The sequence below is a fragment of the Tyto alba genome, unplaced genomic scaffold (assembly GCF_018691265.1).
Source record: "Tyto alba isolate M040663 unplaced genomic scaffold, T.alba_DEE_v4.0 Super-Scaffold_7, whole genome shotgun sequence".
In the NCBI taxonomy this organism is placed as follows: domain Eukaryota; kingdom Metazoa; phylum Chordata; class Aves; order Strigiformes; family Tytonidae; genus Tyto; species Tyto alba.
This window is the reverse complement of record NW_024881328.1, coordinates 14,261,706-14,286,898: the sequence shown is the minus strand read 5'-3', so window position 1 is coordinate 14,286,898 and position 25,193 is coordinate 14,261,706. Positions and strand designations below refer to the sequence as shown.

General features: G+C 43.0%; 1 protein-coding gene across 2 annotated transcripts in view; it reads left to right on the top strand.

The window, feature by feature from the left end:
- Positions 1–335: 335 nt before the first annotated feature.
- Positions 336–25,193, top strand: part of GLI2 (GLI family zinc finger 2) — a 197,346-nt gene continuing 172,488 nt past the window's right edge. For both annotated transcript variants that reach the window (XM_033003404.2, XM_033003403.2), the window contains exon 1: positions 336–628. The gene's annotated coding sequence lies outside the window, so the exon portion shown is untranslated. The remainder of the gene's footprint in view (positions 629–25,193) is intronic.

The following is a 25,193-nucleotide window of genomic DNA, read 5'->3' as shown; positions in this document are numbered from 1 at the left end:
AAACAGACCCTACGGCCAGTTTTCCTCTTGTGTCAGGGCTTGAAAGCGCTCTAGCGTCTTCCCTTCAGGCTGCTTAACTTCAACCTATGTGCATACACACACACACACATATATATATATAAAGTGTGTATATGTGTGCGCGCCGTGTCCCGCCACCGCCCGAACTGATGGGCGGCAGGACCCGTCCCGCAGCCGCGGCGCTCCACACCTCTCCAAACTGTCCCTGGCCCTCCCTCCCTCCCTCCCTCCCTCCCTCCCTCCCTCCTTCCTTCCTTCCTTCCTTCCTTCCATCCATCCCTCCCTCCATCCATCCATCCCTCCCTCCCTCCATCCATCCCTCCCTCCATCCCTCCCTCCCTCCCTCCCTCCCCGCCCGCCTCCGCGGAGCTGCTCCGCGGCAGCAGCCGGGGGGACACCGCGCCGCCGCCGGGATTCGCGGCAGCTTTTGGCGAGGAGCGGAGCGGAGTTGGGGGGGGGGGGGGGGGGGGGGGAGAGGCACAAAAGGGAAGGACGGAGGGAAAGTCCCTCCCACGCCCCCCTCCCCCAAGTTTATGATGGGGGTCCGGAGGAGCCGCTCTGCTCCGCAGCAACCTCTCGCCTGCTGAAAACTTGCTGCTCCGCCTTTTGGGTAAAGTTGATGCTTATTGTGTTTTTTTCATTTGTGTTTTTGATTTTTTAAATTTTTTTTTTTTTTCCTCTTCTCCTGCTTTTCTCGGAGGTGCCTTGCGCCGGGGTGGGGTGAAGGAGGGTGGAAATTTTGAAGGGGGTCTCCTCGCAGCGGATGACCGGGGAGGGGGCTCACCCGTCCCGTGGCCCCCCCGCAGGTGAGCGGGACGGAAGGGGCCGCGCGTGTGTGTGGGGGTGTCTGGTGTTCGCCCCCCCGGGACCGAGCTTTGGGCCGTGCCTCCACGGCCATTGTTTGTCCCGGGGGCTGCGGTGACAGTCCCAGCCCCGAGTCGCTGCCGAGCTCGCCTCGCCCCGTGTCCCGGAGGGCAGCCGGGGTCCCCAAAGCCAGCAGCGAGCTTGCCTTTTTAAACAAAACAAAAAAAAAGAAGTTGCCCCCCAGTCTTCCTTATCACCCCCCCACACCCCCGGGAGGGGCAATCTTTCGACAAGTATATTTGCTGAGGAATTTAAAAAATTCCCTGCTGCAACTTGATCCCTGTGTGATGAGGAGCGGCTTGGAGAGACCCGGACTTCAATCCTATTAAGGACTTAGAAAGTTGAGAGTTTTTCCCCCGGACTCGGTGACTTTAAAACAATCAGGGAGGAGGGGAGGGAAATGGGCTCATCTAGATGCCTTTTCTGCCTCAAGTGATTGCCATCATTTCCTGGGAAACCTGACTTTTCCAGCGCGGGGACTTAGGATGTTTTACCAGTGCTGCCGCTGGCCCTGCTGACGGCTTTTCGGACGCTTACGGGATTTTATATATATATATATATACATACATATACACATATATATATATACACATAAAATTTATCTTGCTAACCTGCAGCCTGGGCTTCAAAACTTCCCGGGACGGGGCTGCGCCTCTGACGCGGGCGCGGTGGGGGTGCGCGGTGCACGCAAAGCCGTGCCCCCTCCGCGGGGCCGGGGCTGGCCTCCCGGTACGTGAGTGCGGGTGAACAAATACCCACGCGTGGGGGTCACCGCGGGCTGAGCCAGCGAAACTTCTCCCTTTCTATAGACGCCCCCGTATTTCACACCGCTCCGGGTACTGGAAACCTGTACGCCCACCTTCGTGCCTATAGAAATTAGCCTTTTATTGGCGTATCATGTTTATATTTTTACAGCCGCAGATAAAGGGACTAGTTGTAAAACTTTGTCCACCCCCTGCCAATCCCATTTGCTTTTAAACTTTTTTTTTTATTATTATTATTTTTTTTTTTTTTTTTTTTTTTTTTTTTTTTTTTGCAACTGAGGCTCTTGGGATGCACAAGAATTTGAAAGTAAACTTTTGACTAGCATGCTGCATAAAACAGCATTTAAACAAATATTGTATTGGCATGCACTGTGGAGTTGGTGCCAAAAAAGTAAAGTAAATAAGCCATGAAATTCAAAATATACAGAAGTGGAATAGACTGATTTGTTACAAGACTTGCTGATTTGGTCTGCTTGTTCTAGCTACCTTGCTTTAAAACAAAAGGTTTGGGTTTTTTTAGTTCTAAATCTAATTCACTTAACTGCACTAGAAAAAAAACTACATTCATCTAGAAAAAAGGATCCTGCTAAATAATTGTTTATGCTCCTGGGATGTTTGAAATGCATAGTAATTGCTGCATATAGCAACTACAGCTGGTGAATTGGTTTGGTTCAACTTTTCTGATGGGTGGATATGGTAATTTGTATTTTGGCTAGAACTTCAGGAAATGTTGGCACCTGTCAAACTTTGAATTGTAATAAAAATGTCATATTGAACGTTATTGCAAAACTGACAACTTTTAAGAAGTGAATGAAATTCATTATGGCTTTTCCACTGTAAACAACTCTTGGAAATTTGTCATTTGATTCAAAACATGACCTATCTGTATCACTGAAAAGTGCCTGATCCACTGAAGATGAACTGTTAATCTACGGGTATGTATATATCCAAGCCTCTGGTGTATGTTTGTGAAAGAGCTAATCTTTAAAGCAAGGTGATGTAAGATTCACTTGATCTTGAATGTTGTTTTTGCTCAAAGTATGTGACTTTGAAGTGCCCAGAAATGCAACTGCTGTTCTTCAAAGAAAAACAGATCTCGAGGACTGTTTCCAACTTCCTTTCAATGTCTTTTTTTCAGCGTGTCAAAGGGGATGTATACAGATGTACAAATACTGTTTGTGTTAGGTCATTCATTTAGAGAAAAATTAGAGCCATAGAAGAATTTGAACTAGATGCATATGCCAGTATAAATCCAGTGTAATTTCATTGAAGCTACTCCAGTTTATACTTGTATAAAAGAAAACAGAACTTGACCTCAGTCACAGCAGCCTGCATTCCCTAATGTCACACTGAACACTGGAGTCACATTTAGAAAAGACAGCCTTTTTGTGACATATATATATAATGACCAGGATTTCTGGCTTTGTTTTGAAAATCGGTTTAAACTTTTATGTCAAAGAACCATTTTTGACTATGGTTTCTGTGATTCCAATCATCTTAAAGGTTTATATCACAACTTCCCTTTCAGTGGCACATTTGTATAGAAGCTGTATAGGCTCTGGTGCTATGTTGTCAGCTGTACGGGGGGGAGGGTTATGCGATCACTACAGCGTTGTATAACTTGAAAATATGTTTTTCATGATCCTGATACTTTATTTCCATTTAGAGAGTTTGACTTTCTCTAATGAGTTTTGCAGTCCCCTGGTCCCATCTTTTTTGTTCAAGGGTATGGTAGAGCAGCTGGTCTAATATTTCAATAGCATTGTCCTCATTCTCTGCATGTAAGTACAGAGGACACTTGGTTAACCGCCTCCCCCTGGTTTTGGTGGTGGCCTACTGTAAGCCAGTTGTTTGCCCTGTAGTCTGAAAGGTACACAGATACTTCATGCTTTTGTACTCTGAGAAGTGCTCTGTTCATAGTGAAGTTTCCAGTGCAGATTAGCGGAGGCAGTGGATTCAGTAAACAGTCACCAAAATCTGTACGTATTTGTGCAGCAAACACCTATCTATTGCTCCATCACAAAGCCTCCACTTAATAATCTGGCCAAGGATTTCAAGGCAGCGAGTTTTTTCAAAGAAGCTACTTAGGAACATTAGATGTGACTATAGCATCAAACTAATTAGTTGCCACTCCATTTCTATGAAGCTTCCAGGGCTTTATAGAAATGCGATATTTGCACTTCTCACTTGCTGCTGAGGCATTGAGGTTAAGCAGTCTCTGCTTTTTGTCTGCTTTTTTTACTGATGGGAAAGATTCCAGGGCATTGTTCGAGAGCTGCACAACTGCCTTATATACCTGGATAAATATTTTAAACAGTTGCGCATTTGGACAACTTGCCACAAAGCATGAAGTGGCTTTGCTTCAGCTCTGTTCCCAGGGCCTTTTTAAAGAAAACCAAAACAACAGGAGGTATTTGGGAATTAATTAAAACAACACCAAATAAAATATTAGCAAAGAGTGAATCCTAGTACGAATGATGGCAAGAAGGCATTGTGTTAGAAGGTAAATAATACATGCGTGCCTGTGCATCTCTATGTATAAATACACACATATGTGCGTATGCATGTAATACATATAGTTCTTGACTCATGTATACAGCAGATCCCATATACGTACATATTCTAGAAATTAAGTGGTATTTTGTGGACCTATAATGAGAATTGGGTCTCACAGAGTGATCTTGATAGTTGAAGAGGCAAAACTGCAGGTGTCACTTGTGAACAAGTGACTGGAATGGAAAGACTGGGTAATCAGGTCTCATTTTCTGCAGGCCAGTTCCAGTTGGGAGTGAATACATGCTAGATGTGTATAGTCCAGGAGAGGCCACAGAACTTTTCTTCATTCATGCTCATCTGCTGTAAAACTGTAGCTCATACCCTTTAACTTCTTGTAAACAAAACAAAACAAAACAAAATACAGAAAAGCTGAAATCTACTGCATGAAGGGAACAGGAAAATTATCCCCCTGAAATTCAAAAGTTCAGAGCCATAAAAATTGTTTAGGATTTGTGAATATTTAGTACCCTTGAAAAAGCAGCCTTGGTGCCTGGAAGTGGACACCCAAATCAGAAGACATTTGAAAATAGGCTCCTTTAGGCCCCCATTGTAATGAGTGGAAGCATTACTGGTACTGTTATGGGCATGGCTGCCCAAATACATTAGTCACTGGTGAATCTTTTCTCATCGTTTCACAATTATTTGAGATTGGCTGTCATCTTTCTGCAATTATAAATATTCCAAGAGGAAACAATACAAATTAGAACTGTAGGTACCAGGATCTTTGTACTGAATGTATTTCTTTTTACTTTCTAAGTGTTCTTTTTCATATGAAAAGAGTTTAGCAGCTTTATCCTTATTCAAGCCTTTTCTTTTTGTATCTGCTGGGGAGAAAACCATTAATTTTGAGGAATGGTGAGAGTAAGCTTTAAGCTGTCTTTGACATTTTAGTTTAACTTGAATAGGTTAATTTTTTTTTTTTTTTTTTTAAAGAAAACAAGTTGGTGGGAAGTGTGTTTTAACTGTGAGCGCCTGATTTCGACCATTAGCATAAGAAAAAAAGTTTTAGTGCATTTACTATTGTATTGAATGAGGAGTTCCAACAGTCAGGGAAAAGAAAGTAAAAGGCTGTAAAGAAATGATGGTCTATTCAGATTATTCAGCAGCCCAAAGCTCTGGTCATCTGCCTCTGAAATCTGTGATCGGGATATCACTTTTATCTTCCTGTGCCTTTCTCTCGCCTTTTTCACATGTTCACTTTTGTCAAGGTTTATTGATCACGTTTTCTTCTCTGCAAATCTGTGGAAAATTTAATGAACCAAAAACAACAGAGAAATAAAAGGAACTTTTTATTCATTAGCACTAGATTGAATTTTGTTCTATAGTCACTACCCTCTTGCCTCCCATGTGCGTCATTGTGTCACTCCTGCATCACTTACAGTACATACAGTGAGGATGGCTGCATTATTAATTCTCTTCCAGGGAAAAGTTTGTTTAATGTTGTGATCTCATGGCAGATCCAGCCCTGCTGCTCGTCTCTTCTTCTCTGCCCTCCTGACATTCAGATTCTTGACTGTGGTGCTTCTGTTGCTAAATACCTTAAAGTGTGTATTCCACAGAGCATTTACCTCTTCAAGAATGAAATGTATTTGCTGCCTAGCAATTAAACCCAAATTTAAATGATTGCAGATTAGTAGTAGTTATTTACAATCCTGATTGTTTTGGTGCTATGATCCTTGTTCATTACACATCTGCTTTGCCGTGGTGCTGCCCCAGAGCTCTTTGTGATGCAAATGCTTTTGTTAACTTACAAATAGTTTCAGTATCTAGATCATCTCAGGTGACATATTTAAGTCTCTTCTTTTTTTCCCAGATGGACTTAAAAAGCTGTAATTAAATGTGGCTTCCAGTATGATTAAGCTTTGCTAACATTTTCCATGGAACGATTTACTTGAACTCTGGCACTTTCTGATCCTGTCACTGGAAGATTTTTCAATAAAGCCCTTTTTTTAACATTCATTTAATTTCATTTAGTGTGGCTTGTAAGTGTGGAGAAAGGAGTGAAAATGAAGTGTATACTTGCCTGAAAGATTTCTTGGGTGTTTCTTGATTCCAAAGAACTTCACTGCTACTCAATGTTAAATGCTAAGGTGTAAATCCCAGGGGAAAGAAAACTAAAGAGTTCTGTGTAATAGTCCCAAATACTCCCGTAATAAGTAGTACTGTCAATGCTGATACTTTTAAAGGATGAGCTAAAAGCCACAAAAAGGCATCCGTACTTGAGCCTGTAATTTCAGCTACAGTGATGGCACATCTGTGACTGCATCTGTTTTTCTCTGCATTGAGTGACTCTCCTTACTGTAGGAATACACACCTGCAATCTTAAACTGCCTCTAAATCTAGAGAAAGGACTTTGTGCCCAACAGAATGAACTTTGCTTGGCAAATCAAGGCTCCTGTTTTGCTTTTTTTTTTTTTAAAAAAAAAAAAAGTAATAAAAAAGTCTCCTCTCCCCTGTGAAATGTGGGATTTTACTGTAGATGATTCACTGAACTGAAACTAATGAAATCTCTCCGGAGGAGCATGCCTCCTCTGGGATGATCTGCTACATGGCGGAAGCCAGTGAGGGTCCAGCCCCTCTGTTCTGAGCCCCCTGCGGTCCCAGTTCCTCACCCCTGCCAGGAGGTGCCCAGTGCCCCCGGGAGGGGGACGGGCTGGTCCTCCCCAGGGTCTGCAAGGGATGGGCAGCTGCACAGCTTAATTCCCGCAGTAGCAGTGGAAAAACTTCCAGTGTTACAAATGCAATTTATATGAGTAGGAGATGTAATATCACAGCACTGTGGCTTATATTCATCACTTTAAATATCCAATCTCTGAAAGTGAAAACCTTTTTTTCTTTAAACGTCCTTTATATTTAGTGATTATATTCTCTTTGTGCAAGAGGATCACCTGGAAATTTTCTAGCACTGTGTTAAGCAGTTTGATTCTGTTACTAAAATTCACTGAAAACTCCTTGAAAACATCCCACTTTTTTTTTTTTTTTTTTTTTTAGCTTGGAAAGCGGCATCCCTAGCTAAAATCACTATGTTTCTCCCCTCCATAATGACCTGTGGAGTCCTATTAGAGCTCCTTTTATCATACTTTCTTTAAAAGCAAAGTCTGTTGATTATGATGGTGTTAAAAGAGCATCAGTTCCCAAGACCAAGATAGCTCCTTTTCAGAGCAATCCTCAGCAATGCCTCTTTGTGCAGTGGACAATGCAATAAGTCAGACAGGACTTTCTGAGCCACCTCTATAAGGAACTGTAAGGGCTGCTGAAGTACACTTGTGTTAAGTTGAATTGATTGAAATTTAATGGCTGTTAGTAGCTATGAATGGTAATGATTTTCTAGAGTATCTTCAGCACGCTTGACATTAATAACTGGAGAGTGTGTATGTGTGACGCTAGTGTGTTACTCATTTTTAAAGATTCTTTCTCCCAGCACTGTTTCCCATAATTTAGTTGTTTTGATGCTTCAGAAAAAAAATCTTGGGCTTCGAAGAGCACGTACATCTTGTCAACATAATTTTGTGCTCATGATTTTTATTTTTTCCAATTCCAACATAAATCAGACTACAATATAGTGAGAGTGATGAATTTGTTTTACATGCCATCATGAATTAATGTTATGCAAATAGAAGCTTTACAGGTGCCATGATTTACTTAATAATTTCAAGTTCTAATATTTAAGCTCATTCATTATGTTTGAGTAAAAAAACCCCACAGCATGTTCATATTTTTAAACGTGAAATGTGAGATTTGTGTGCATTTGCTGTGTGTAGTTGCTGTGTAAGCACATTTGATGGCTAAGAAAGAATCAATCAGTGTTTGCATTATTCCTGTAGATGTTACAGAGACATTTCAAAGAGAATAATCAAATATTTGCCTGTAAGGAGAGGAAGATGCTGATAAAACATCCTTCAAGGATATAAAGAAACAGAAAACTGCCAAAGTAAAGTTTTTTGGCCTTTGAAAATTGAGCAGAGTGGCGTGGTTTTGCTATGCAAAGTGGCCTTTATCTCATCCTGAACAGCTCGCTGTGAGCTGCTCCTGGACCTGCCGTCTTTGCCATACGGTGAGGACGAGCTGAGGAGCTGGTGAGAGCTAGAGGCGTCCTGGGTCAAAGGTGAATGCGAATGTGATCGCAGGGTTTTCAGGCTTTGATATCATTTTTAGTGTGCTTCCCAAAGGCTAAGGACAAGGGGGAGAAAGTTTGACACATAAATACATCTTGAATCTTTGAAGATAAGAATAGATTTTGACTTTATTTCTCAAAAAATTGAGGTCACTGTGGTGTGATGACAGGCTGAAAGCCCATCACTCAATTTTTTTCTTTTTCTTACTTTTTTTTTTTTTTTTTCCCCTGAAAGAACAGACAGAAGCTTATTTTTGATACATTGTACACACTGAGTTAGTGACAGCATATTCAGGTTTCAAAGTTTGTGGCCCCAGGGTCAATGTTTTAGCATCAATTTCCGGGCCTTCCTGGCCAGGTAGTAAGAATTTTAGTGACTATGCCAGAAAAGAACCAAACCTCTTAGATTTGGTAATGTAGATGAATTAAAAGTGAATCTTCACATAATGTGTTTGCTCCATGCAACAGGACCATGTGTTTCTGTGATTGCTGCAGCCATTAGTCATGGGAGTAGGCTCAAGAATTGGTCCTTGACCTCTTCAAGCCCAGGGGATCGTTTTCCAGGGAGCAGAATGGTACTTAGCTTTTAGTAATTTTGACAACTTCTTCTTTTGCTGTGTGTGTTCTTTAAGAAATCAGAAGAGAAATTCATCCTGATGCGCTATTCAAGCCAAGGATTTAGCTGGGTGTTAAAAGGCCATTTGGGAAGTGGTGCACAGTGTATCTACCGTGATCAAGTTAATTATGTTGCTTTGGCAACCACAGCTTTGGTATTTCCTGACTAGGACTCGTTGATGGAGTCATATTCCAATATCAGGCGTCATCAACACTAAAACCTCTTGCAAAATCAGGTCAGTTTTGAAAAAAAGCAGTAGAAAAAAAAGATACAAGAGGATTTTTCTGACAGTGTTAAAAATTATTTTTTTTTAAAAAAGTTTTGTGTTGAAATAAGTTTCTCTTTAGAACTTAAACATGTAATTCCATTGTAGGAAGTACAGTAGCAATACAGTTGATTTTCCAGTAGGCTCCAAGTGATTGCTTTAAAATTCCTCTTGTTGAGAATTTCAGTATTGTGGGGTTTTGTTCCAAATCACAATAAGGCAGATTTGGAAATCTTAAATTCCTTTGTGAACTGCAGCAACTCTATTCCTAACTTTGCTCTTCTCTTCTCAGACCTGTAAGGGAATACAGGGCTGGGCATAGTACATGTGTTACCAAACCATATCCATGGCTAATTTTTTTGCCTTTGATTTTTTGTGTGTGTTGTTGGGGTCTTTTCCTCAATTTTTTTTTTTTTAAGGAAAAGGGTATGAAGGGGAAAACATTGTGCATATTGGCATTACATTGTCTCAGCAAAGCCTGCACCTACGAATTGACCCTGCTGTAGCGTTCTTAATCTCTATTTTCTATTTGAGAAAATGTTCCTACTTAGGCATTTTACTCCAAGGCCTCTGGCAGGGCTTGCTAAAATTTAAACTATGTGTTGGACTTATGCTGAGAAATTCACTGGTGCTGGAGCTGAGTTCATCCCTCTGGGACAAAGCACATGGGGGGAGGTGGGCGGCAAAAGGCAGGTCTGGATCTGTGTTGAGGGGACGGGGATGAAACAGGGCAGCGCTGGCAGCCGCTGGAGGTTGAACCGTTCTCCCAGGAGCATGCAAGGTGAAAGATCCTCCTCTTTTGCTTTCCAGAGGGCATTTCCAGTGGTGCAGATGGCAGGGGGATCTTTGCCAAGACATCAGTTTCCTTTAATCTCTTCTCAGGGTAGAGATACCCAAGAGCCAGACACCATCCAAGCTGTTGAATGTGGGAGATATGAGCAGGACTTTCAGGGTGGGGGGAACTTGCTGACAGTCAGCCAGTGTCACTCTCTGCTGCCCGTTCTGGGCTGGCCCCTTTCAGGTCATCTTGAGCACCTCCACACCACTTGATGATTTGCTAGGGGGGCATTGCCTCAGATTAGGCTGGAAATTTTTGGTATGTTGGGTCCAGTCAGATGATGACATGCTCCAGCTGTCAGGCTGAAGGAAGGGGACACCAGGGCATCACCTTGGCCCTGGTTGTTTTGGTGTCTTTCTTCATTGCTGTTGAAGATGCAATTTTGCAGCTTAAGGGGACCTCCTGGCTTCCAGCCAGTTCCCCCTCCTGTTACTGCATGTGGAATAACCAGCACATTCATGGGGTTTACCGGGAGCAGACCTTCTCAGTGCAGTGTAGGATCCTCTGGTAGAGGTGAAGAAGGCAGCCACTCAGGATGTCCTCTTCAAAGTGGCTTTTCCCTCCTTTCCTCTGCCATTCTCTTCTGGCGTGGTGCAGCTGAAGGGCTGCCACCCTGGGGCTCGCTGGATGTTAGCCCTCCTGTAATGAAAGGGGAGCAGTTGTGGTTTTTGGTTTTTTTGTTTTTTTTTTTTTTTTTTTTTGTGTGTGTGGGGTTTTTTTTTTTGTTTTGTTTTGTTTTTTGGTTTTTGGTGTTTTTTTTTTCCCCTCTTGCTATGTGTTGTTAGTTGCTAGGATGAGGTCTGTGCTTCTCGCTTGCCAAACGGCGTGCCTTCTGGGTGTACTAAATCACACATCCCCACGAACCTCCTGTGTAGGCTGGACCGGGAGCCGTTGGTGCAGCAGTTCAAACAAAGTGCAGCGCTGCAGGTGCTCTTTTGCTGGCTGATTGCTTCAAATGTCACACCTCTCCTCAACTTAACGTCTACGCTGTTTCAACATCTCATGTGAGCTAATGGAGTTTAGGCATCACCAGTTTCTCCCTCTCTCCCTGAAGGTTACAGATTTCCGGACACCCTTGAGATAGAGTTTTAAGGTCATCAGTGGCATTTTTAGGTCACAGAACTGCAGCACCCTGTCTGCTTGCCAGCTAATCAAATGACTAATTAGTTCTTATATCGCTGCTGTTATCTTTTTCTCTAGCTTTGGTTCAGCTCTGCAGGATGAAGCCTGCTAGGAGCTGACATCTGAGAATTATTTGATTGGAAACTTAGAGGCAGATATGGTCAAGAGGCTCTGTATGAGCAATCATTGGTGCCTATGTTCGTCTGTGTACCTCAGTTCATCCATGTATAATAAAGCATCCGTCAAAGCACAATATTTAAAAACAGCCTTCCTATAAGCTTTCCTATGATCATGGCAGTGAAGATACCAAATACACAGCACTTTTAACTCCATTGTAATTTGGAAAATTTCCACAAGATTTTTTTTTTTTTTTTTTTTTTTTTTTTAACAAAGACAGTTGTGTACCTATATTTTAGTTTATTTTAATGTACATGCATTTTTGCATCAGGGCACTGTATCATACGCCCTCTAAAATGCTCCTAAATAGGGACTTGGGCAGTGCAAACCTTTGTGTGTATTGCAGCCACATTAACCCACTTTATTTCCCACTTTTCTCAGGTGTTGATGGCATCTGGTTGCGACAGATGCTTTCTGATAAAGCCTTCAGATCAACATGCCTTTGGAGACATCAGTGCTCTGTGTTGGTACTTGCAGACTGCTGTATCCAAATACTCTTCTTTAATTGTCTTATTAAGTAGAGAATTAAGCTCTGTGCTTTGACTGTTTTGGTGCCAGTGATTCTTATTGCAGGCTTTGGCACGGCACCGCGTTGCGTTTTAAAGAGACAGCATCACTTTAATGATGTGGGAATTGAGTTGGAGGATAAAAATCCGCTGAGAACAATGGCTGACTGAGAGTACGGTACGTAAAATCTGATTTTATGTTCTTCCCTTCAGACTATTAGGTGGGGGGTTTAGTTCAAATGCCTGCGATGATTTAAGAAATAAAAAGCAGAAATTCTCACTGCTGCCAGACCACAGGCTCCTCAGCGCCAGACTTGCAGACGAATGTCACATGTTGCTGTATGTTTTGAAAGCATACCATGTGTTATTCTTTAGCTGTTTCAGTCCTCCCCCCAGCTATATCATCTTCTTCCCAGACAATCTCACTGAACAACTTTTAATGAAATAAACTTTCCTCTTCCTCCCCTCCCGTGCAGATCCTGGGATGTGTTCCCCTGTACCTGTCACTCCATGTGGAGGTCTCTGTCCGTGAACTTGCAGAAGTGATTTTAACTTGCCTTCACGTAACTCTGCCTCTCATGCTTTAAATCAGGCACTTTTGACACTGATATTGCAGCTTATGTTGTGTGTTAGGATCAAGAGCTCACAAATGACTAAACATATGGTTAAAACTTGTTTTTTCGTGGAATATAATATGTTTCAGTTTAACTCAGCTGTGGGTCTAGATAATGAATGCTTGCCATTAGAATCACTGCGTTTCCAGAAACAATTTTTTACTCCTCCTTTTCTACTGTCTTGGATTAATGTTTCCTCCAGCTAATGACAGGACCGGACATGCAAACTAGATTAGAGCATAGTGTGAATAGTATGAGCTGAAAATGCTGGCATCTCACTTTATTGCCTACAAGGTTAAGTGGTTTGCTGTGAAGTCACAAGAAGTAAACTGAAAGCAAACAGGCAAATTAATCCAGATCTCTTGGGTCCCTCTCATGGCAAGAGCGGCTCCCAGAGGATTTGCCTCTTAAATGTTCTTTGAACCCCTCCTTTGCCTGTCCCCCCCCTCTCCCCCCCAACCCACAGCGATTCAGAGCCTTCCCACTGATGGCCAAATTGTGTACACACGGGAGGTCAGAGTCTGACCACCCTTCGGATGTCACTCCCCTGGGTGTCACTCCAGCAGCATGGCCGCAGGATGCTGCTCCTCCTCCTCCTGATCCACAGTGCCGGGATGAATGTGGCAGAAGAAGAGGTGGCAATGGCAGCCAGGCGCTGCGACTGCCATGGATGGTGAAGGCTGCTTTGCATTAGAGCCGCTCCCCGGGGCTGCCTTCCACGGGAGGTCTGCTCCTGATTTCAGCGGGGGCAGGAGGTAGCCAGCGCTTTCACTCGACATCTCTATTAAGTTTGCCACACCAAAAAAACCTGCAGCTTGGGAAAGCCTGCTGCTTGGATTTCTGCAGGAAAGAGCGTTTGATTTGGTCTGGCAGTAGGACTTCAGATCCCATCTCTGATAAGGAAGAAACTGTTGGGGAGTCATGTTAAAATAAAAGATAGATGGTGAAGGCTGGGAAGACCAGAGTAGCCAGTACAAGGGGTCATACATGCATACCTATGTGTGCTAGCTGTAGGTACATTCTGGACCTCTGCTGAAAGTTAATTATTTTTTTTTTTCTTTTTTCTGTTTTTTTTTTTTTTTCTTTTATACGCTGCCATGAGTGGGATTTATGCAAGCACCTGCATCCAGCTGTACCTTGTAATTGTAGGTGGTGCTCCTGCCAGCCTGGGACCTTAGCTACCAGCTGTGCTGACTGATATCCTGGTTTGCAACCATGCTGGCTGCTGTATGGGTCTGCATACTTATTCTACTCAAAAGCTTAGATTTGAATGCATGTTGAAAGTCTGGATCCCAATCTGTGTCTTGGGTGTTGGGCATGGAGTTCTCTCTCCAGCAGAAATGAATGATTTTATTGTTTTTCTATGAAAACCAGACAATAATAGAAAGTTTGTGTTTCATGTTTAGGTGTAATTATGAGTGCAATGCTTGAATGATGAGGTGTACAGTGTTCAAAAAAAACTCTGGCACTGTCCCATGCGAGTGCAAGGTTTCCACCAGGCCACATCTCTGATGGATCAATTCAACAAGTCCCAAAGTGACTGGGACCTCCTTCCTCACTTGTTCCTCATGTTTACTGGGAAATTGCAATGCTCAAACTGGGCTCAGCAACCAACTGTATTGTAATGGCAGAAATACTGCTGGGATGTGGCAAGTGCCCATGCTGAGCCCACCAAGCTAAAGGAGAGCAAGTACTGTGTCTTGCTCAGCTGAAAGATATAGATTATGTTTGTGGGGGGGGAAGATCCTCATCTCCCATCGGGGATATCACAGGAGAGACTTCTGGAGAATAGGGGGCAGATTGGGCTACAGTGAGGTGGGGGTACCACGTGGTATCAAGGTAAAAAGATGACAGAAAACTATTAGAAAGCAAGAGGAATGATACCTCTACTCACAAAACAATTTGTTATTTTTTAAGTGGTTTTTTTTTCAGTTCAGGACTGTGTTGTGTTGATTGTAGCAAGGCTTTAAAACTGCTTGGTCTTAGGCTAGTGCTGCTCACTGAGACAAGTAGGGGGGAATTTGGGTCATATTTGGAGCTAGGACAGTTTTCGTCCTAGTGGGTGAAAGACTTAGATGAGGAAATGTTTTAGTCTCTGTCAGGGTACAACTTTCTAAATGTGTGGTCAGGTGGCACTGGTTGCCTTTATCAGTAATTTGAAGGAATCTCAAGAAAAGATTCCTGTCTGCTGCCATCCAAATATAGCCTTCCTCCCTTGGGAGACCTTGTGATGGAAGGTGGAGGGTACAATTCCCAGGCACCCAGAGTCCTCAGAGATACAGTTTTGAGATGAGGATTTGGAGCAGAAAACTCTGCTGCTCATATGGACTGACCACCTACATCTCCAGCAGAGTTGGATGAGGAGTCAGCGAGGCTGCTGTTAACACTGATGCACCTTTAGCATCTCACAGGATGGTTTTGGGTTCTCTGGAGTCATTTAACAGTGCTGGCTCTGTCTCATCCTCTGGAGAAACACCAGAGGTACAGTTTCCCAAACATTTCTGCTTCCTGAAGAGACTCTAAGGTACAGTTCTGCAGTTTGCCCTCTTTTCCCTGCTGCCCTGGGCTGATGTGGGTAAGGGTGCTATGTAGGGCCATTTGGAACACGATTTCAACATCAAAGGCATGAAGTCCTGAATCAAAATCTAATGTATCTTTCTAGAGGCAGGAGAATGGGTGACCAAGTATTTTCACAAGACAGACATACACAAGAGTGTAATTTGTCTTAGTCCCTTGGAAATGCTGGTAAATGTTGCAGCTTCAGCACCCTCATCAAGGGAGCATATCTGCTCTTTTGTAACACAGGTTCATAGCAAAAAGCTAGTGGGTGATGACAGCTTTGTGGGATCATGTGTGACCAAGAGGGCTTTCTTCCAGCTTCATGCGTGTTATTGTTTCTCTCTCATGCGGACCCCTGTTACCTGTTTGTATTAACGGGCTAAAGTGGAGCTATGCCTTGAAACCATCCAGAGCTTGTGCTAGAGCAGAACGGCTGCTTACCCTGCAGCCCTCCATAGACAACAAGTGTTACATGTGATCTGCAGTATGCCTTCTCTATATACAAGTATGCATTCAAGATAACTTCTATAAACTGGAAATGTCCACTAGGTTTGGGTCTTGCAATGCTGTGACAGACCTTTTCTTTGTAATGTTGTCATGGTGGCACATGAGAAGCTACCTGAGCCTGATCATTTTGATTTATGAGAAGACCTGGTTGTAAGTTTGGTCATTTCCTATGGGGCTTCTCAGAAAGCAATGATTTCCCTGCCCTTTCCTCATCCGAGAAAGCCTTTCCTGTGGTCTGCAAAGATCACCTTAACTTTCAGGGTGTTTATGAGACAATTACATGTTACTGCTTTGGTTGGTAGCAATGCCTGTGTGGATTATTTTAGGCAGAAGAACTATTGCTTTATTATATAGAAGTTCATAGACCTTCTACAGTCTACTTTTTAAGGGAGATCTTTGCCTTGAATTCCTTGATCTTCAGTAGAAGACCCATTGCTTTATAGAGGAGAAGGCTGGAATATGAAATTATCAGCTCTCTGCTCTGCTAGACCTGTGGGCTAGCGTAAAACCACATTTTGCTCACAGACAGCCATGGCATGTGCTGCCTCTTAGCTCATGTGTAGTTAAGGGACATGAAGGAGTCCCAAAGAGACAGGCTACCAGACAACCTGCTGGCAGCTGGGCTAAGTGCTGTCAGGGAAAGAAGGGACATAAGACACCAAACATGTAAGAAACCAGTCTTCATTAATTCTGCAACCCATTGGACAACTTGCATTATTTTATTAACTTTTTATTACGGCAAAAATGACTAGAATAAAAATAGTCTAGGTGCCAAGGGTATAAACAGTGAATTAAAAGGATTAAGGTCTGAAAATTTTATTGCTTTTAGAAAGATGTTATTAGATTTACTAGCTTAAGTTAAATTTACATGACTGAATTACTTCTTAACTTACTAATGAGTTTTGTGGGGAAAAAACCCATCTGTTTAGGCGTTTTAGAAGGACTTAATCCAGAATACATCGTAACTCTTTAGGCCATTATGGAAGAGTAGAGCAGCTATCCTTTCTGTCATAAGCTAAATGAGTGCTGACTGGGCATTTGAGTCTTCTGGAAGTCAACATGACATGCGCGTTGTGTAGGAATTGATAGCAACTCCAGTGGGTAAGATAACAAAGGAACTATTCCCAATGTTATGTTAGTTATATTGTGTACCGCCATATTTTAGATTATTTTGGTTTTCATAAACTCTTGAGACACTTCAAGATGGTTTTCCTGAACACATAAAAGCCTTTGTTTTCTGAAGATAGCTCATGACAAACTGATGACTGACAGGGGCAATTCTGTTTGAGGTCACCTGCAATAAACCTCTCTCCCGATACCTGTCGACATGATCAAGTCCAGCTAAGCTCCAAGCTCATGCCCTTTTTAAGGGTTCAGGGCTGCTGGAGGTGTGTGTGTTGACTTCCTCTGAATCCACAGTGCTTGTGTGTGGCTCTTCTCCCCCCCACAGCTCCTCACACAGCACACTTGCATGTTGGACAGAGTCCAAATTTCCTCCCTCCTGGGGATTTCTTTGCTGTTAATTTAAGTGACGGCAAATGCAAACTTCTTGCCAGAGCTTGCTGTGTGTTTTTGGATGCTTTTTTTAGCTGTTCCCTGAGGGGTCAGCTTTTGTCCTTCCCCACCATACTTTCTGCTGTAGGGAGAGAGGCCTTGAGCTGATCGGTCCCACCTGGCTTTGAATGTGTCTCTGACATGGCTCCAGTACCTAAGTGTCTGTCACAGTTTTCTAAGACTTTGGCTTTGTTGTTGGCTGTACAAGGCTGGGTTTATACTAACGTGAGCATATATGTAATCTTTATCTTAATAGCAGAATGAAACATTCATGCCTATAATAGAGTGTATCTAAGTCCCTATTAGATGGTTGTCTTCAGCACTGTGACTTGGTGATTTTAGATGCTGAATGGAAGTTAAAATTAGGAGGAAAAATTACTTTTTGATAGATATGCAAAACAGCTTTTCTCTTCGAAAGTCATGCGGTGAAGACATGGTGTTAATATGAGACAGAACAAATGTGTTGAAGATAAGTGAGTGCCCATTTGCTATAAGTCTAAACCAAAGATTTACAGGATATCTTCTCAAACTGGGGATATGCAGATAGATCAGACCATGGTCTGGAAAAGCATTCAGTGGCCACAGTCTCCTTCCAGGTAGACCAGCAGTAGCCAGGAGCGTGTGCTAGCTGGGAAAGCTGGAAGGCAGCTCTTCTGTTTGAAGTCAGCTGTGCCTTTGTTGACCTCCCTCCAAGGAGTCTGCCCTTGTCACCGGAGGGGGCTTTGGTGCCTGCTGTGGCACCAAGTTCTGCTGCAAAGGGTTATTCTCCAAGGTCTTTGTCCTGCTGCGAGCCATGTGCTTGCACAGCCGAGAGCCAGTTCAGTTGTGGTTTTACCACCCGTCAGCTATTTTCAGCAGTCCTCCTCTTATTTGTCCAATTTTGTTGGAGGAAATGTGCAGCAGGACATGTTCACAGGACGGGGAAGAACAGTGCTGGCTTTATGAAGATGCAGGTGTTGGAGGAATGTCATCTGTTTATGCTTCGTTTTGCACTGGGCTTCTGCGAGGCACAGTATTTTCTGTGACAGTCCAGGCTGTTTTTAAAAGCAAAGTATTACGTTTAGCATGGAGGTATGTAACCCCAGTCAGTGCATAGGTGGGAAGGCCCTGGTGTATTCTCCCCTTTCATAGTGAGTTGAAAGTTTCTGGTGGAAGAGGTGGTGCATAGAAATGCTCTGTGATGGCACCTGGTAAGCAAATGGAAACGATAGCGAGGGAGTGCTCCAGCATGGCCTCCTGGGTGGAAGGATAAACCCTTGAGGCTGGGAGAAATGTGGCAGGTGGACGTGGCATTTGGTGACTTGTGGAGAGCACCCAAGCAGCAGCACAACACTTCAAAATGGTATTCAAGTAAGAAAAACATCTAAACTATCTGGGGGAAAAAACAGAGGAGTAAACATCCAGAAATAAGCGTCCACTGGGATACCAGAGTCCTCAAGAATCAATGGCTGAGTATGAAGAGGCTGAAAAGTTGCTGCTTTTGGTAACCTAAAAAGACCCAAAGAGTGTTTGGATGCTTGTCCTGCAGTGAGGAGGCAGCCGGGACTGAGAACGTAGCACTGGTAACCACAGGAAGCGTAATTCATTCAGGTCTGCTTCACTCCATTACAACAGAGATTGACAAATTGGAGAGAGTTCAGCAGAAAAAAAAAAAAAAGTAACAAGAAAGCTTGAGGGATTGACTTACGAGAGAAGACCGAAAGAGCTGAATATGGATAACTTGGCTAAAGGATGACAAATGGGGTGGTTGAGATATAAATCTACAAATATCTGAAGGGTGTAAACACCAAGGCTATGAAGAATTATTTAGAGTGGTACAATGGGGTGTAACTAGAAGTAATGGGATGAAATTTAAGAGAAGGCAAATTTCAGTTGAATAATGGGAGAAGCTTTTTGACAGTGTGATGTATTAGGCCAGCAGTAGTCCTATTGCTCACTACTTAGGGCACAACCCTGTTTATTAAGAAGCCAGAGTTTTCCAGAGTCTTTATTAAGGACAGTTTCACATCATGCCTTTTAGTTTTTATGTATTCGATGCAGAGGCATGCAAACCATACACCAAAACTGCCATGCCCCTCAACACATGCACTCTGTCTCGGTGTGATGTAGCAGCTCTTGGTATTGTGGCGGAGGAGAAGGCGGCACAGGTATGAGCAGCCCCTCAAGATGCAGCTCATCCCAGACGGTCCCGCTGGCATGGAAAGTTCGGCCAGGTTGGTAGTGTCCACTCTTTAATCAGGACCTCCTTTTACCTCCCGCACTTCTCCCCATCGGGCGTTGTAGTATTACCCTTCAGGGGTTAGTTCAGTTATGGTCTCTGGAATAGACATCAAAGTTACACTGCAGCTCTGTGCAAAAACCAAGAAATCTCCCACTTTGCTTCAAAGAAATCAGGACAAACAAGATCCCATTGATGCACATGGTCTATGGTCTTTTATAAATCTACAATACTGTACCTTAACTTTTTCTTTAGAAACTCCCATTTCTTCTCCTGTTTTTCACTTCACTTGAAATGCAAACTAAGGTCAAAGGATCACTTTCCTACTGGCAGAACACACTGCATTGTCTGTCATTTTAAAATGTCCCCCACAATAACTGAGGAAAGGTTCATTTCTCTGCTCTTTATGCTTAAGAGTGACTCTCTTGAATGCATTTTGCTTTTCCTTATCTTGAAGGGCTAAATTAGAAAATTAGGTAAACTAGCTGTGTAAATCAAGTTAGAGTATCTCAACTAAAATGGTAGTTTATCTTCGGCACGGGGAAGATGGCAGATTCATGTAATTAGAGAAACAAATGCAGCTGTAGCACTTAGCATACACTGGCAACTCAGCTATTCTGTTGAAGAGAGGGAGGACAGAAAACTTTAAAGCATTGGCATGCTCAGAGCATAAATGAGACAAGAGCTGAAAGTGTCTTTTATAATTGTTCTTAAATGTGTTTTGTATTGCTCGTGCTGTCCCTGAAGAGGTCTGTGTCTGTATGCTTCAGGGAAATTTCTGAATTATATCCTCTCTCAGTCTGTGGGAAGAAAGAACTGCTGAAGGGTTTCATTCTCCTCTGGATGGGGATGAATATTTTTCTTTGCTGAAAAATGCAGTTTTGGTCTCCTCAGAACTGAATTAATTTGGTGAATGCTTTTCATAGGGATTTTCTCTATGTGGGGAAATGTCAAAACAATTGTGTCTTCATTATAGCCCTTCCCGTCACTGAGGTCTGTGGTGAGAACACACTTCTGGATAAAGAGAGCTTTGCTTTGAACCACTTTTCATATCCAGATCAAGAGTGGATGTGTGCTCAGGCCCCCTTGTCTCAGGAGAGCAGCATAACCACTAAACTACCTCAAGTTTGCCACCTTAATCTAAGTGGTTTCCATTCAGTAGAAATAAATCATTTATGTCAGTATGACTACAGAATTATTTTTAATAAATTGTTTGGTTTCACTACTGTGGTAGAGTATCAATTATTTTCCCTACCTTATTTCTGAGGCCACTTTAAAAAGGAATTTTAATTATGCAGCTGGGAGTCACTAATAGCATTTGCAGGAGACATCGCTGATTTTTTTCTGGAGTTTGATTCATGATACTTTTGCACCTTTATTAGTAGACTTGGGGTCTACCCATTTACAAGGCAGACTTTCCAGCCATCCGTTTCTCATGAAGAGGACAGGGCAAAAGTTGTCAGGTTTCTTTTAGCTGTTGTAGCAAACTCCACTGAATCCCATTAGTGAAATATATCTTTGCAAAGCCATAGCCTGGAGCACACCCAGCAAAGTGTTTGGGCGTCATGAACAAGGGCTTGTGGGAGAGGGCACCTCAGAATAAGCCGCAGCAAGTTTTAGGGTCACCATAGCAATCCAGAGCACTTTCTTTGATGATGGAGCTCTTGGAGCAACCTTGCAAAACATCAGTGTGTGCCTACAGCTTTCTGTCCTTCTTCTACCCCCTTGCAGGTGTGGCTGTACCACCTGGTTCCCTGGATGGTATTTTAGAGCTAATCCTTCACAGCAGGGCTGGATTATGACCTGGAGCATGTGGAGTATTTTGACCTTGATGGTTTGGGTTGATAATCTGCAGTTGAAGGGCCAGGGAGATGGGTGGGAGTTATGAAGTCTCAGCAGGAGCTACGGAAATTCAGCTCCCAGAGGCCTAGCTTGCAAAATCTGACCCATGCGGTGTGACAGACTATAAGGCGCAGTAAGTATACTTTTATCAGTATAAGAAAGAAAAAAAGTTGCCCTCCATTCTTATCTGTTGAGGTCAATGAAAAATCTTGAGCCAGCTTGTGCAGTGAAAGGATTAATTTGCTGTGGATGTTTGATTAATAAACCAGTCGTTTATCTTCTTACATTTCCCCATAGCAACTGCAAAAGAGTTTCAGATGTGCATGGCCTTTTCTGCTTTTCTTGTACTGTGAAACAGATGTTTCACTGAATGCCCCTCAAAAGGACAGACCAACACCCAAATCTACCTTCTGGCAGGACATGAAGAGAAGCCCAAATTGAGGGAGTCAGCCCCAGTGCAAGGAACACACCTTTTTCTTCTGCCATATGGGAAAACACATAAATGTGTGTGCATGAAAGCCACACTATGGAATCAGGTTATTTTGACTCGAAATATGCTATTTGTTTTCTTTAGCAGCCTTTAAAGGCTGGAGAAGCTTTAGCTAATTGTACTGGAGGGTTGCACGGTTTCTCTGCTGCCCTGTGTCTTTTCCTGGGCTTTTATCCTCCATTACTCCCATATTAGTGCCCTGACGTTATCTCCTGCAAGTCCTGCTCCTTGGCCCAGCACTGAGGGCCTCTGAGAGTAAATGTTTATAATATTCATTTAGCTTTCAGTGAAATCTCTTCCAACTTTCAAAGAAAGCTCTTTAGTTTGGTCTGCACAGATGTAAACTTTCAATAGGCGAAATTCCCTGGATTCAACTAATAGCTTCAGGACTCCAAGCACTGCTGATGTGCTATAGTTCAGTGTCCTTGTAACTCCATGTAAAAATTGTGTGCTACCTCTGATTTTGAGTTTAAGCACTCCACAAGAGTGGATTTAGGCCTTTTACACTCGCAGAGTATACTAACAGCACCTATTTTTGTTTACATATAAATAAGATGCCTCTCCGCAAGATCCATTGGAGGCCAAGCTTGGGGTTTAAAAAGGAATAAATAAGCAATGGAAGAATTATTCTGTCAAAAGGTGCATTGTGTCAACAGAATTTTATTTTATTTACCTGTTAGAGTAGGAAGTGCTCTGACTTGTTACAGTTTGTTATTGCTTTCTGTTTTGTTGGGTGCTAACATGGCTTTCAGTCACTTTTGAGTTCTGTTTTCCTAGGAAAAAAAAATTGTATCAGCTTCTTTTTACAGTTATTTTCCTTGGCAAAAGTTGCTATTTTATTTGTTGTTAGCTGCCATAGGCTATAGATGAACTAGCTCATCCTTGGAGATACGTAATTCACTCATTTACTTTGCACATTTATTAAAAAAAAAAAAATGGAGGAGGTAACACCAGCCATAGGTGATGGAAATTTTTCCCTTGCTGCATTCTTATTTCACGGCATATCCAGATCAGTAGTGACTGAAGTTTGTGATAAGTAAGGGCTGTTTGGTCTGCCCATCAGTATCCACACAAGTACTTTCCACCCAAATCTCTGAGTGCTTTTAAAAAATTGCCTGAGCATTATATGCCAGATGCACATGTTAAGAAGCTGAATCATAGCTGGACAGTCGGGGGTATCAGGGCACCTGATAATAGAGTCGGGGAATAGGGATCTTTGGCTCCCTGTCCTGGGAATGGGACCACTGCTTCACCGCACTGCATTCATTGAGTTTCCTGTGGGGTCAGATTCTTGGTGAGTGATGATCCCCACCTGTGTCCCACCACATCCTGCAGAACTTGGAGGTACATGTCACTTAAGGTCTTGGCCACCTGACAGCATTGCAGGATAGTATATTCTAATGCAGAACAAATTTTCCAGGATTTATTAGAATGTCAAGAAAAATCAGCTGTCTTTGCAGTATGTCCACCCTGGATGAATGATTTCTTGTCATGTTCATTTGACAAGATGGGAGACTGAATGGCCATGACTGAGATATGTCCTCCGTGTCTCCCGGGAGGGCCAGGAGGAAAGGGCAGCACTGGAGCTGGGCTCCATTGCTCTGTGCCGTGTGGCGAAGTGCAGCTCCAGCACCGCTAAGTTAGCATCAGATAAGTGAGCAGTTAAGGTGGGTTTAGTAGTGTCCTGGTAGCTTGCTGACGAGGTCGTGCAGCCTAGTACTGGGCTGCCTTGGACTGGACAGTCCCAGCCTGGAGGTGTCTAACACGTTCTGCTCACAGCACAGACATGCCGGCAAATGCCTGCTAGAGCTGGGGACTTTCACTAGGCTAAAACTCCCTTGGAAATGTAGAAATGAAGGTGAAATAATTAGGAACTGAGCAGTGCTGGTCCCCTGAATCGGTCTTCCTTCATTATGGTTTACACTCATAAATCCTGATAGCTGTTGTAGGGGCATGTGTGTATGTGGGGAGAGGAGGAGAGAACTGGATCTTGAACTCTGTTTTGTGTTGAGTCAGAAGGACTTAATCATATATATTTAACATGCAGTGAAAAACAATGTGGGACTTGGGTAGACCATGTGTGTAAGTGCTGCTTGGGACAACTGAGAGCTGCCGAACGAGGCTTTAGATTTTGGAGATGTGGTTCAGACACAGAATTGTGCTGGGGTCCCTAAACTTTCCTGGTTTTGAATAACATTTTTCTAGCTGAGGTTTTGCAAGTATGAAGCCTGAAGCCAGCTTAAGGAAACTTTATGATGTGAAAATTAAGTTTTCTCTAGTAAGCTGCAGTTTGTCAAAACAACAGCACACATTCCAGTTGGGCTACAATTTGGCAGGATGCAAAGATTTCATGTTTCCCTTTGAATATGTGAAGAAAATGGAAACCTGGCAACTCAGTGCTGCATGGATTTCTACACATCCCTTTCAACAGCTGGGATAAGCTACTTTGCTTTATCACACATTTCCCTTGTGTTATGAATCACCACCTTCTCTCCAGGCAGTTCACATGCAGGATTCTTCAGTCTTTGGAAGTTTGTGTGTTTGGCTAAGGGGAGCAAAAAAAGGTTGTAAAGGGACTTGCCCAAGGATAAGATGTGTCTCAAATTTGGTTGTCTGACAAGAAAGGAATTGTCATATAATTGGAGCTGGTGCTAACTGATATTTTTGCTTTTGGGGGAAATATTTTGGGAAAATTCACTCTGTTTCCCAACAAAGCTCTTAAAAGTGTCTCACAGAAAGGAAATTCCATACGTTTTTTTGCTCTGGAAGCAAAAAAAAGAACTGGTTTTTGCTGATTATTCTAAAATGAAAGGGAGCAGCTGTCTGCCCTGACTCCCAGAGCAGGGGGCTTACAGCCCCCCTAAGCTTCATGTAGAGCTTGGACTCACGGAGCTCACAAGCTTTCTGCTCCTGCCAGCATCCTGGGACAGGCGTCCGGGCTTCCAGCTGCAGAAGGCAGCCCATGAGGTGGGGCTGCCTGGGAACAGCAGACGCTGGAGGTTTTGACTGTCTGGCTGGACAGCTGGTGAGAAATTAGGCAGTTTTCTGACCCACACCACCAGCAGTTAGCTTGAACTGATGCACAACCGCAGACATTTCCAGTGTAGACAACCTGACACTTTCTATTGGAAGTTCTTCTGTGACAAGAGGCTCCTGACCTCCATTATGTGTGTGTTGGTGCATATGCAATGTGTAGCATATTGCTAATGAGGTTGTGTAAAGCCATTAAGATTTGGAGTCTTGCTGGAGCAGAGCTTGGTTGGGGAAGCTGCTTGGAAGGTCACCATTTGGATAAGAGCTAAATGGGGGTACCCAAGAAGTTGTCAGCAGGTATTCAATAAACCAGAAATGTCTGAGTTATTCCCTTTGTGCTTTGTGAGCTCAGTATTTTAGAGCTTTCTCTTTTATGAAACTTGCCCCTGTGTGAATTTACTCACAGCTGTAAGAACAATTTAGTTCCACTCATTAGTGATGAAGCAAAGGTACATAATAAAAAAGAAAGGATAAATACAACACCTGATATATTTTGTTCCAGGGCTTGATACATACAGGGCACTTTAAAGTATTAG